This window comes from Anomaloglossus baeobatrachus, unplaced genomic scaffold (assembly GCF_048569485.1).
Source record: "Anomaloglossus baeobatrachus isolate aAnoBae1 unplaced genomic scaffold, aAnoBae1.hap1 Scaffold_663, whole genome shotgun sequence".
In the NCBI taxonomy this organism is placed as follows: Eukaryota; Metazoa; Chordata; class Amphibia; order Anura; family Aromobatidae; genus Anomaloglossus; species Anomaloglossus baeobatrachus.
Genome location: NW_027445034.1, coordinates 53304 through 66459, shown reverse-complemented (window position 1 = coordinate 66459; position 13156 = coordinate 53304). Strand labels below are relative to the sequence as shown.

Here is a 13156-nt window from a genome sequence, read left to right as displayed (position 1 = left end):
TGCACTTTTCACCGAGGAGGATTTTCCAGCTCTTGTCTCCTCAGGTACAGGCCAAAGGAAAAGGAAGGTGGAAGATAGTCCTGTCGCAGAACCTTCCAAGCTGTTCATTGTGGACCTTAACCCACCCCAGGAAGAGGAGGATGGCCTCCTCCCAGAACCGGACGTGTTGGAGCAGATGGTGGAGTCCCTTGTGGCCGAAGAAGAAATGGAGGAGTCGGAAGCCACTGAGGCACCATCCCTGCTTGATCAGCTAGCAGAAGAGGGTCTGCTGGAGATACCCTTACCAGCAGGTGCCAAAGAGGAAGAACCGCCCGACCGGAGTGGTAACTAAGGCACACCGCCTGCTCTAACTTTCTCTTTCCTCCAATGACTGCTAACATTAACATCTTTTCCATTAATGTTAGGAGCATCAGAGACAAGTTCCGACGTCAGACAATTTTTGCGTTCCTTAACACTCAGTCTAGTGATGTATTTTTCCTGCAGGAATGCTCCCTTCCCTCCTCTAGGTCCTTCAACCATCTGGCCAGGGAGTGGACCCATGGCCCATCCTACTGGTCTGGCGGGGGCGACTGTAGGTCCGCGGGGGTCGCCGTGCTGATCAGGGGAAGCGCCTTCACATTGGACTCTGTTCAGGAAATCGTCTGCGGCAGGTTACTGCTCGTGGATGGCACCTGGGCGGGAGAACCTGTCAGGTTCATCAATGTGTATGCTTCTCCTGTGAAGAGCGATCGACTGGAGCTCCTCCAAGCCCTGCGCCCTCAGCTCGCTACCGCCAGGACGGTAGTGATGGCCGGGGATTTCAACTGCCCGATTGAGGAGGATGGACGCAGTTCTGGAACGGCTGCCAAGTTGGACGTCACATCCAAACTGCTCATTGAGATGGTGACCGAAGCCTCTCTTGTGGACGTTGTTGGCTCCATCGGACACGGATCCGTGAACTATTCATGGTGCCGATCCGATGGCTCGCTGCGTTCCAGGATTGACTTTGTGTTTACCTCTCGGGCGGTTGGGCGGAGTGGGCACTCGATGGTCCCCTGCTTCTTCTCTGACCACAGAGCCATTCACTTTCAAGGTGTGCTGGGCCATGGCTTCCCCATTGGCCCGGGCTCCTGGAAGCTGAACTGCTCTCTGCTGGAAAAGGGTGAGATTCTGGAGGAGCTTAGAGCTGCCTACTCCACGTGGCGGGCCTACAAGGCGGGCTTCCAGTCTGTTTCTGACTGGTGGGAATACGTTAAACTCGAGTTCCGTTTCTTCTTTCAGGCAAAGAGTCAACAACAGGCGTGTCTGAAGAGGAGGGACTTCAGGAGACTCCAGCGTGAGCTGCGTTCCCTGCAGGACCTTCTTCGATGCGGCTGGGACGTGAGAGAGGAGCTGGAGGAGACTAAGAGGAGCCTGAAAAGGCACTTCGAGGAGGAGTCCGAGCGAATTGTCTTCCGTTCCAAAGTGGAGAACCTGGAGAAGGGTGAGAAATGTAACTCGTTCTTTTTCAGGAAACTCCACGCCGGTCACACGCCCATGAATGAACTACGAGACGAGAGTGGAAACATGCGACGCGGGAAAGAGAACGTGATGAAGGTCGTCAGCGACTTCTACAGCGAACTCTACGCCCGCAAGACTACTGACCCCGAGGCCGCCGATAAGTTCCTGTCAGGTATCACTAACCATCTTGACCCTGCAGACGCGGCGGCCATGGATGTTCCTCTGACGGTGGACGAGCTGCTCTCGGCCGCCAAATCCTTTAGTTCTGGCAGGACACCGGGCAGTGACGGCCTCCCAGCAGAGCTCTATGTAGCGCTGGGAGACCTAATCTGTCCGGACCTGTTAGGGCTGTATGAGGAGATGGTGGTGGAGGGCAGAATGCCTCCATCTCTGAGGGAAGGAATGGTCACGATCCTGTACAAGCGTAAAGGAGAGAGGTGCGACCTGAAGAATTGGCGTCCCATCACCCTTCTGAACGTCGACTACAAGATCCTGGCCAAGACGATGGCAACGAGATTGAAGACTGTTATCGGACGGATCATCCACCCGGATCAGACCTGCGGCATCCCCGGACGTCGCATCGCAGACAGCCTGGCTCTCATGCGGGACACGGTCGAGTACATCAAAGCCCGCCGGGTGCACGCAGCCCTGATCTCGTTGGATCAGGAAAAGGCCTTCGACCGTGTTTCCCATGAGTTCCTGGGCAAAGCTCTGCACAGGTTAGGTTTGGGTAACATGTTTTGCTTGTATGTCCAACTAATGTATTTTGATATTCACAGCTCGGTGTTGGTGAACGGCTGGAAGACTGACCCCTTCCCGGTCCTCTCAGGGGTCAGACAAGGCTGTCCTCTGTCACCTCTTCTTTTTGTTTGTGTTATAGAACTCTTTGCAGAGGCTATCCGGCGGAATGGAGAGATCAGAGGGATCACCGCACCAGGACCAGAACGCTTCGAGGTCAAGTGCTCGCTCTACATGGACGACGTGACCGTCTTCTGCGCGGACCGGCGCTCAGTCGACACCCTCGTCCAGACCTGTGAGACCTTCGGACGGGCTTCGGGAGCCAAAGTCAACTGCGGGAAGTCGGAAGCCATGCTCTTCGGGGACTGGCAGCCGGCCTCTTCCGCCCCCTTCCCTTTCAGCATCCAGCCGGATTTCATCAAGGTTCTTGGAGTCTGGTTCGGGAAGGAAGGAGCAGCCCTCAAGTCCTGGGAGGAACGCTTGACCAAGATCACCCAACGGATCGGTCTGTGGAGCCTCAGACGCCTCACCTGTGAGGGCAAAGCACTGGTCCTGCGTAACGAGGTACTGCCCGTGCTGCAGTACACGGCCCAGGCCTGGCCCCCCCTTGCCACCGTGTGCAGGGCCATTACCAGGACGGTGTTTCGTTTTGTCTGGGGATCCAAGATGGACAGAGTAAAGCGGAGCATCATGTACAAGGATCCTCGCAAGGGTGGGAAGGGCGTACCCGATATCCCCACCCTCCTGCGATCCTCCTTCGTATGTGACTGCGTTCGCCGAACTCTGCGAGTCAAGAGAGGTTCCGCGGGTGGGTCCATGTCTCGCTTCTTCCTGCTCCCCCTTTGGAGACGGTTAGGCTGGGACAAGTGGGACAGCTCCTTCCCCTACAACTGGACGGCGCCATGGTTCTACGGAGACGTGGTTCGGTTTGTGAGGGAACACCAACTGGAGGGACTCAAGCCTGATTTGTGGAAGCCAAAGACTATCCACAAACTCATCAGAGCCAAGGACGAAATGGAGAACATTCCAGGACTTCATCACGACACACTGGAGACTGTTTGGACAAACGTGTCATCGGCTGGATTGACCAACGGGCACAAGGACTTGTCATGGATGGCGATACAGGGCGGACTGCCCGTCCGGTCATTCATGCACGCCCGGAACCTGTGCAAAACCCGGTACTGCCCAAGGTGCCCCTTCGTGGAGGAAACATCGCTGCACGCCTTTTGGGACTGCCTTTTCGCACAGCGCCTGTTGGTTGCCCTGGAGGATGACCTGAGGAACTCCGTCCCCAGAGGGAGCCTATCGTACCATTCCGTACTTTATGGACTCTTCCCTGGGACTCACACCGTTGGAGCCATCCAGGAGGCTTGGCGCCTTATGAACTGCTTTAAGGACGCTATTTGGGTCGCCAGGAACCGGCTCATCTTGAAGAGGGAGAGGATGTCTATCCAGGATTGCCGCAGGCTGATCCACAGCCTGCTCAGAGACTATTCCATCATGGACAGTCCGGACGACAGCGCCGAGGAGGAGGTTTAGACCTCTTCCATGCCCCCTCCCTCCTTTTCCCGTTATGTGCGTCTTTCAATAAAGCTTCGGGCCTGTGATTTCCCCACCCTATCCCCCTTTTCCCCTACCCCCATCCCCCAATCGCCGGTTCGTCGTTATTTATTGTCTAACTTTTTCTTTCAGCTTGAGTGTTATGGATAAGCATAGGAGTGTGATGTATAGTTTAGTGCGTCGTACTCTATGGCTATGTAAGAAGGATTGTATAGTTCTGTGTGTACGGGGCTGCGGCACTGTACACGGTTTGTTACCTTTTTGTGAGTAGTGCATGATAATAAAGATGCTGTTAAATCAAAAAAATCTGTTCTTATCAGTTTAATATCTGATACGTCCCCTATCTGGGGACCATATATTAAATGGATTTTTAGAACAGGGAGATGGAAAAAGAGCTTGCTCTGTCCACTCCACGCATTGACCTGGTATTGCAGTACCTCCAGGAACGGTGCACCCCTTCTTAACCCAGTTTCCAAAAGCAGAACTCAATTCACCTGATTCATATTAGCCCGATTTAATGAATTGGAAGAAAGCATACGTCTTCATATGCACCTCAATTTGGCCCATTCACTTTTCACACTTCCTCCTTTTGTTTTTTATCTTTCACACTTTTGACTTTCTTTATTCATCCAAATAGCAAACTCATCACCACTCAACCTGACCAACTCGGCTATGTCCCCGTGCTGCAGTTCTCTGTCTTATCTAGATCATTTGCAATTGAATGGAATAGATCCCTTTTGGACAAAGTGGATTCACCTGCTGCTGCAGTGACCACAGGTGTGATAACATCTAGAATTGGCATCTGGTGCGATCTCTCCGCTTCCACTCCAAAGAAAGTTACCTGTTTATTCCTATCATGCATTGGTTTTTGGGGTTTTCTTTGAGTAATGATGATCTCTTTAGTAGTCTGTTGGCGCCCTCTCCTGGAGGAATAGTTTGCTTGCTCTTGGACATTCTAAAAGAGAGGTCATGATAGACATTGAGCTTCTGAGCTCAATTGGGGACAGTCATGGGTGATGAATGTTTGCAACCTACTGCGAAGCCTCATACCGCAATATAAGGAACGTCAAATACTAAGAAAGGGCGGCCTATGAAAGAATTACTACTTTCAATAAGTACACTTAAACGGCTAATTGGGAATAGAAAAACTGTAAAAAGCCCTCTGAGAAAGCCCCCCTCTAACCTTTGATAGTAAGCTTTTCTGTAGTCTGCCTGTTGATGTATTTTCCGTTTGAACTGTGCACAACATGAAGAGACGGAACACTGGCGGCTTGTCACAATGCCCCCCGATGACATCACAATAGCGCTGCTGCCTAGAAAACAAGCTGCGCAGAAGAAGTTGTTCTTTGGGTGGGAGGGTGGGCTAGTGGAAGGAGGGGGCAATCTCTTTTTTTCCCGGGTGGTAGGGGGATGACAGGAGAAGGGAAGCGGGTGGTGAGAAAGGTACAGAGGGCAGGGTTTGGGGGCTGGGAAGGAAAGGGAAAAGATTAGGGTTTGGGGATGATGAAAGGGCTTTCTACGGGTAAGGATGGCAAAGGGTGGCAGTGACGGAAAGTCAGGCAACCTGTCCTGTCCGTCTTTTTGTATCGTGAATTGGAAAGACTGCAAGGGGGAGGGGAGTTGCTTGCGCCCTAAAGGAGGAGTTATTCAGATTCATTGCAGTGGGCGGCGGCTGCAAAACGCACCATTCTTCTTGTTTTGGCTCTGCAAAGCAGCCTTTTCAAGGGTTGGCTTGGGTGACAAAATGTCTTGTGTAGGCGTGGGTTTGTCTCCCTCTCGCTCTCTCTCCCTAAGATGTGTCCGGCATAGGCCAGGGTGCCACTCGAGGCCCAAACCAATTCTGGTTATCGCTTCTCGGCCTTTTGGCTAAGATCAAGTGTAGTATCTGTTCTTATCAGTTTAATATCTGATACGTCCCCTATCTGGGGACCATATATTAAATGGATTTTTAGAACAGGGAGATGGAAAAAGAGCTTGCTCTGTCCACTCCACGCATTGACCTGGTATTGCAGTACCTCCAGGAACGGTGCACCCCTTCTTAACCCAGTTTCCAAAAGCAGAACTCAATTCACCTGATTCATATTAGCCCGATTTAATGAATTGGAAGAAAGCATACGTCTTCATATGCACCTCAATTTGGCCCATTCACTTTTCACACTTCCTCCTTTTGTTTTTTATCTTTCACACTTTTGACTTTCTTTATTCATCCAAATAGCAAACTCATCACCACTCAACCTGACCAACTCGGCTATGTCCCCGTGCTGCAGTTCTCTGTCTTATCTAGATCATTTGCAATTGAATGGAATAGATCCCTTTTGGACAAAGTGGATTCACCTGCTGCTGCAGTGACCACAGGTGTGATAACATCTAGAATTGGCATCTGGTGCGATCTCTCCGCTTCCACTCCAAAGAAAGTTACCTGTTTATTCCTATCATGCATTGGTTTTTGGGGTTTTCTTTGAGTAATGATGATCTCTTTAGTAGTCTGTTGGCGCCCTCTCCTGGAGGAATAGTTTGCTTGCTCTTGGACATTCTAAAAGAGAGGTCATGATAGACATTGAGCTTCTGAGCTCAATTGGGGACAGTCATGGGTGATGAATGTTTGCAACCTACTGCGAAGCCTCATACCGCAATATAAGGAACGTCAAATACTAAGAAAGGGCGGCCTATGAAAGAATTACTACTTTCAATAAGTACACTTAAACGGCTAATTGGGAATAGAAAAACTGTAAAAAGCCCTCTGAGAAAGCCCCCCTCTAACCTTTGATAGTAAGCTTTTCTGTAGTCTGCCTGTTGATGTATTTTCCGTTTGAACTGTGCACAACATGAAGAGACGGAACACTGGCGGCTTGTCACAATGCCCCCCGATGACATCACAATAGCGCTGCTGCCTAGAAAACAAGCTGCGCAGAAGAAGTTGTTCTTTGGGTGGGAGGGTGGGCTAGTGGAAGGAGGGGGCAATCTCTTTTTTTCCCGGGTGGTAGGGGGATGACAGGAGAAGGGAAGCGGGTGGTGAGAAAGGTACAGAGGGCAGGGTTTGGGGGCTGGGAAGGAAAGGGAAAAGATTAGGGTTTGGGGATGATGAAAGGGCTTTCTACGGGTAAGGATGGCAAAGGGTGGCAGTGACGGAAAGTCAGGCAACCTGTCCTGTCCGTCTTTTTGTATCGTGAATTGGAAAGACTGCAAGGGGGAGGGGAGTTGCTTGCGCCCTAAAGGAGGAGTTATTCAGATTCATTGCAGTGGGCGGCGGCTGCAAAACGCACCATTCTTCTTGTTTTGGCTCTGCAAAGCAGCCTTTTCAAGGGTTGGCTTGGGTGACAAAATGTCTTGTGTAGGCGTGGGTTTGTCTCCCTCTCGCTCTCTCTCCCTAAGATGTGTCCGGCATAGGCCAGGGTGCCACTCGAGGCCCAAACCAATTCTGGTTATCGCTTCTCGGCCTTTTGGCTAAGATCAAGTGTAGTATCTGTTCTTATCAGTTTAATATCTGATACGTCCCCTATCTGGGGACCATATATTAAATGGATTTTTAGAACAGGGAGATGGAAAAAGAGCTTGCTCTGTCCACTCCACGCATTGACCTGGTATTGCAGTACCTCCAGGAACGGTGCACCCCTTCTTAACCCAGTTTCCAAAAGCAGAACTCAATTCACCTGATTCATATTAGCCCGATTTAATGAATTGGAAGAAAGCATACGTCTTCATATGCACCTCAATTTGGCCCATTCACTTTTCACACTTCCTCCTTTTGTTTTTTATCTTTCACACTTTTGACTTTCTTTATTCATCCAAATAGCAAACTCATCACCACTCAACCTGACCAACTCGGCTATGTCCCCGTGCTGCAGTTCTCTGTCTTATCTAGATCATTTGCAATTGAATGGAATAGATCCCTTTTGGACAAAGTGGATTCACCTGCTGCTGCAGTGACCACAGGTGTGATAACATCTAGAATTGGCATCTGGTGCGATCTCTCCGCTTCCACTCCAAAGAAAGTTACCTGTTTATTCCTATCATGCATTGGTTTTTGGGGTTTTCTTTGAGTAATGATGATCTCTTTAGTAGTCTGTTGGCGCCCTCTCCTGGAGGAATAGTTTGCTTGCTCTTGGACATTCTAAAAGAGAGGTCATGATAGACATTGAGCTTCTGAGCTCAATTGGGGACAGTCATGGGTGATGAATGTTTGCAACCTACTGCGAAGCCTCATACCGCAATATAAGGAACGTCAAATACTAAGAAAGGGCGGCCTATGAAAGAATTACTACTTTCAATAAGTACACTTAAACGGCTAATTGGGAATAGAAAAACTGTAAAAAGCCCTCTGAGAAAGCCCCCCTCTAACCTTTGATAGTAAGCTTTTCTGTAGTCTGCCTGTTGATGTATTTTCCGTTTGAACTGTGCACAACATGAAGAGACGGAACACTGGCGGCTTGTCACAATGCCCCCCGATGACATCACAATAGCGCTGCTGCCTAGAAAACAAGCTGCGCAGAAGAAGTTGTTCTTTGGGTGGGAGGGTGGGCTAGTGGAAGGAGGGGGCAATCTCTTTTTTTCCCGGGTGGTAGGGGGATGACAGGAGAAGGGAAGCGGGTGGTGAGAAAGGTACAGAGGGCAGGGTTTGGGGGCTGGGAAGGAAAGGGAAAAGATTAGGGTTTGGGGATGATGAAAGGGCTTTCTACGGGTAAGGATGGCAAAGGGTGGCAGTGACGGAAAGTCAGGCAACCTGTCCTGTCCGTCTTTTTGTATCGTGAATTGGAAAGACTGCAAGGGGGAGGGGAGTTGCTTGCGCCCTAAAGGAGGAGTTATTCAGATTCATTGCAGTGGGCGGCGGCTGCAAAACGCACCATTCTTCTTGTTTTGGCTCTGCAAAGCAGCCTTTTCAAGGGTTGGCTTGGGTGACAAAATGTCTTGTGTAGGCGTGGGTTTGTCTCCCTCTCGCTCTCTCTCCCTAAGATGTGTCCGGCATAGGCCAGGGTGCCACTCGAGGCCCAAACCAATTCTGGTTATCGCTTCTCGGCCTTTTGGCTAAGATCAAGTGTAGTATCTGTTCTTATCAGTTTAATATCTGATACGTCCCCTATCTGGGGACCATATATTAAATGGATTTTTAGAACAGGGAGATGGAAAAAGAGCTTGCTCTGTCCACTCCACGCATTGACCTGGTATTGCAGTACCTCCAGGAACGGTGCACCCCTTCTTAACCCAGTTTCCAAAAGCAGAACTCAATTCACCTGATTCATATTAGCCCGATTTAATGAATTGGAAGAAAGCATACGTCTTCATATGCACCTCAATTTGGCCCATTCACTTTTCACACTTCCTCCTTTTGTTTTTTATCTTTCACACTTTTGACTTTCTTTATTCATCCAAATAGCAAACTCATCACCACTCAACCTGACCAACTCGGCTATGTCCCCGTGCTGCAGTTCTCTGTCTTATCTAGATCATTTGCAATTGAATGGAATAGATCCCTTTTGGACAAAGTGGATTCACCTGCTGCTGCAGTGACCACAGGTGTGATAACATCTAGAATTGGCATCTGGTGCGATCTCTCCGCTTCCACTCCAAAGAAAGTTACCTGTTTATTCCTATCATGCATTGGTTTTTGGGGTTTTCTTTGAGTAATGATGATCTCTTTAGTAGTCTGTTGGCGCCCTCTCCTGGAGGAATAGTTTGCTTGCTCTTGGACATTCTAAAAGAGAGGTCATGATAGACATTGAGCTTCTGAGCTCAATTGGGGACAGTCATGGGTGATGAATGTTTGCAACCTACTGCGAAGCCTCATACCGCAATATAAGGAACGTCAAATACTAAGAAAGGGCGGCCTATGAAAGAATTACTACTTTCAATAAGTACACTTAAACGGCTAATTGGGAATAGAAAAACTGTAAAAAGCCCTCTGAGAAAGCCCCCCTCTAACCTTTGATAGTAAGCTTTTCTGTAGTCTGCCTGTTGATGTATTTTCCGTTTGAACTGTGCACAACATGAAGAGACGGAACACTGGCGGCTTGTCACAATGCCCCCCGATGACATCACAATAGCGCTGCTGCCTAGAAAACAAGCTGCGCAGAAGAAGTTGTTCTTTGGGTGGGAGGGTGGGCTAGTGGAAGGAGGGGGCAATCTCTTTTTTTCCCGGGTGGTAGGGGGATGACAGGAGAAGGGAAGCGGGTGGTGAGAAAGGTACAGAGGGCAGGGTTTGGGGGCTGGGAAGGAAAGGGAAAAGATTAGGGTTTGGGGATGATGAAAGGGCTTTCTACGGGTAAGGATGGCAAAGGGTGGCAGTGACGGAAAGTCAGGCAACCTGTCCTGTCCGTCTTTTTGTATCGTGAATTGGAAAGACTGCAAGGGGGAGGGGAGTTGCTTGCGCCCTAAAGGAGGAGTTATTCAGATTCATTGCAGTGGGCGGCGGCTGCAAAACGCACCATTCTTCTTGTTTTGGCTCTGCAAAGCAGCCTTTTCAAGGGTTGGCTTGGGTGACAAAATGTCTTGTGTAGGCGTGGGTTTGTCTCCCTCTCGCTCTCTCTCCCTAAGATGTGTCCGGCATAGGCCAGGGTGCCACTCGAGGCCCAAACCAATTCTGGTTATCGCTTCTCGGCCTTTTGGCTAAGATCAAGTGTAGTATCTGTTCTTATCAGTTTAATATCTGATACGTCCCCTATCTGGGGACCATATATTAAATGGATTTTTAGAACAGGGAGATGGAAAAAGAGCTTGCTCTGTCCACTCCACGCATTGACCTGGTATTGCAGTACCTCCAGGAACGGTGCACCCCTTCTTAACCCAGTTTCCAAAAGCAGAACTCAATTCACCTGATTCATATTAGCCCGATTTAATGAATTGGAAGAAAGCATACGTCTTCATATGCACCTCAATTTGGCCCATTCACTTTTCACACTTCCTCCTTTTGTTTTTTATCTTTCACACTTTTGACTTTCTTTATTCATCCAAATAGCAAACTCATCACCACTCAACCTGACCAACTCGGCTATGTCCCCGTGCTGCAGTTCTCTGTCTTATCTAGATCATTTGCAATTGAATGGAATAGATCCCTTTTGGACAAAGTGGATTCACCTGCTGCTGCAGTGACCACAGGTGTGATAACATCTAGAATTGGCATCTGGTGCGATCTCTCCGCTTCCACTCCAAAGAAAGTTACCTGTTTATTCCTATCATGCATTGGTTTTTGGGGTTTTCTTTGAGTAATGATGATCTCTTTAGTAGTCTGTTGGCGCCCTCTCCTGGAGGAATAGTTTGCTTGCTCTTGGACATTCTAAAAGAGAGGTCATGATAGACATTGAGCTTCTGAGCTCAATTGGGGACAGTCATGGGTGATGAATGTTTGCAACCTACTGCGAAGCCTCATACCGCAATATAAGGAACGTCAAATACTAAGAAAGGGCGGCCTATGAAAGAATTACTACTTTCAATAAGTACACTTAAACGGCTAATTGGGAATAGAAAAACTGTAAAAAGCCCTCTGAGAAAGCCCCCCTCTAACCTTTGATAGTAAGCTTTTCTGTAGTCTGCCTGTTGATGTATTTTCCGTTTGAACTGTGCACAACATGAAGAGACGGAACACTGGCGGCTTGTCACAATGCCCCCCGATGACATCACAATAGCGCTGCTGCCTAGAAAACAAGCTGCGCAGAAGAAGTTGTTCTTTGGGTGGGAGGGTGGGCTAGTGGAAGGAGGGGGCAATCTCTTTTTTTCCCGGGTGGTAGGGGGATGACAGGAGAAGGGAAGCGGGTGGTGAGAAAGGTACAGAGGGCAGGGTTTGGGGGCTGGGAAGGAAAGGGAAAAGATTAGGGTTTGGGGATGATGAAAGGGCTTTCTACGGGTAAGGATGGCAAAGGGTGGCAGTGACGGAAAGTCAGGCAACCTGCCCTGTCCGTCTTTTTGTATCGTGAATTGGAAAGACTGCAAGGGGGAGGGGAGTTGCTTGCGCCCTAAAGGAGGAGTTATTCAGATTCATTGCAGTGGGCGGCGGCTGCAAAACGCACCATTCTTCTTGTTTTGGCTCTGCAAAGCAGCCTTTTCAAGGGTTGGCTTGGGTGACAAAATGTCTTGTGTAGGCGTGGGTTTGTCTCCCTCTCGCTCTCTCTCCCTAAGATGTGTCCGGCATAGGCCAGGGTGCCACTCGAGGCCCAAACCAATTCTGGTTATCGCTTCTCGGCCTTTTGGCTAAGATCAAGTGTAGTATCTGTTCTTATCAGTTTAATATCTGATACGTCCCCTATCTGGGGACCATATATTAAATGGATTTTTAGAACAGGGAGATGGAAAAAGAGCTTGCTCTGTCCACTCCACGCATTGACCTGGTATTGCAGTACCTCCAGGAACGGTGCACCCCTTCTTAACCCAGTTTCCAAAAGCAGAACTCAATTCACCTGATTCATATTAGCCCGATTTAATGAATTGGAAGAAAGCATACGTCTTCATATGCACCTCAATTTGGCCCATTCACTTTTCACACTTCCTCCTTTTGTTTTTTATCTTTCACACTTTTGACTTTCTTTATTCATCCAAATAGCAAACTCATCACCACTCAACCTGACCAACTCGGCTATGTCCCCGTGCTGCAGTTCTCTGTCTTATCTAGATCATTTGCAATTGAATGGAATAGATCCCTTTTGGACAAAGTGGATTCACCTGCTGCTGCAGTGACCACAGGTGTGATAACATCTAGAATTGGCATCTGGTGCGATCTCTCCGCTTCCACTCCAAAGAAAGTTACCTGTTTATTCCTATCATGCATTGGTTTTTGGGGTTTTCTTTGAGTAATGATGATCTCTTTAGTAGTCTGTTGGCGCCCTCTCCTGGAGGAATAGTTTGCTTGCTCTTGGACATTCTAAAAGAGAGGTCATGATAGACATTGAGCTTCTGAGCTCAATTGGGGACAGTCATGGGTGATGAATGTTTGCAACCTACTGCGAAGCCTCATACCGCAATATAAGGAACGTCAAATACTAAGAAAGGGCGGCCTATGAAAGAATTACTACTTTCAATAAGTACACTTAAACGGCTAATTGGGAATAGAAAAACTGTAAAAAGCCCTCTGAGAAAGCCCCCCTCTAACCTTTGATAGTAAGCTTTTCTGTAGTCTGCCTGTTGATGTATTTTCCGTTTGAACTGTGCACAACATGAAGAGACGGAACACTGGCGGCTTGTCACAATGCCCCCCGATGACATCACAATAGCGCTGCTGCCTAGAAAACAAGCTGCGCAGAAGAAGTTGTTCTTTGGGTGGGAGGGTGGGCTAGTGGAAGGAGGGGGCAATCTCTTTTTTTCCCGGGTGGTAGGGGGATGACAGGAGAAGGGAAGCGGGTGGTGAGAAAGGTACAGAGGGCAGGGTTTGGGGGCTGGGAAGGAAAGGGAAAAGATT

At 49.0% G+C, this 13156-nt stretch overlaps 5 non-coding genes and 1 pseudogene across 5 annotated transcripts; all 6 read left to right on the top strand.

Annotated features, from left to right (window-relative positions):
- Positions 1-4030: 4030 nt before the first annotated feature.
- On the top strand, positions 4031-4236 carry LOC142286557 (U2 spliceosomal RNA; annotated as a pseudogene).
- Positions 4237-5623: 1387 nt separating this feature from the next.
- Positions 5624-5814, top strand: LOC142286593 (U2 spliceosomal RNA). The gene has a single exon (XR_012747716.1). It is a non-coding gene; the product is annotated as a U2 spliceosomal RNA (small nuclear RNA).
- Positions 5815-7201: 1387 nt separating this feature from the next.
- On the top strand, positions 7202-7392 carry LOC142286592 (U2 spliceosomal RNA). Its single transcript, XR_012747715.1, has one exon. It is a non-coding gene; the product is annotated as a U2 spliceosomal RNA (small nuclear RNA).
- A 1387-nt stretch (positions 7393-8779) lies between these two features.
- On the top strand, positions 8780-8970 carry LOC142286591 (U2 spliceosomal RNA). Its single transcript, XR_012747714.1, has one exon. It is a non-coding gene; the product is annotated as a U2 spliceosomal RNA (small nuclear RNA).
- Positions 8971-10357: 1387 nt separating this feature from the next.
- On the top strand, positions 10358-10548 carry LOC142286590 (U2 spliceosomal RNA). The gene has a single exon (XR_012747713.1). It is a non-coding gene; the product is annotated as a U2 spliceosomal RNA (small nuclear RNA).
- A 1387-nt stretch (positions 10549-11935) lies between these two features.
- On the top strand, positions 11936-12126 carry LOC142286589 (U2 spliceosomal RNA). Its single transcript, XR_012747712.1, has one exon. It is a non-coding gene; the product is annotated as a U2 spliceosomal RNA (small nuclear RNA).
- The last annotated feature ends 1030 nt before the right edge of the window (positions 12127-13156 follow it).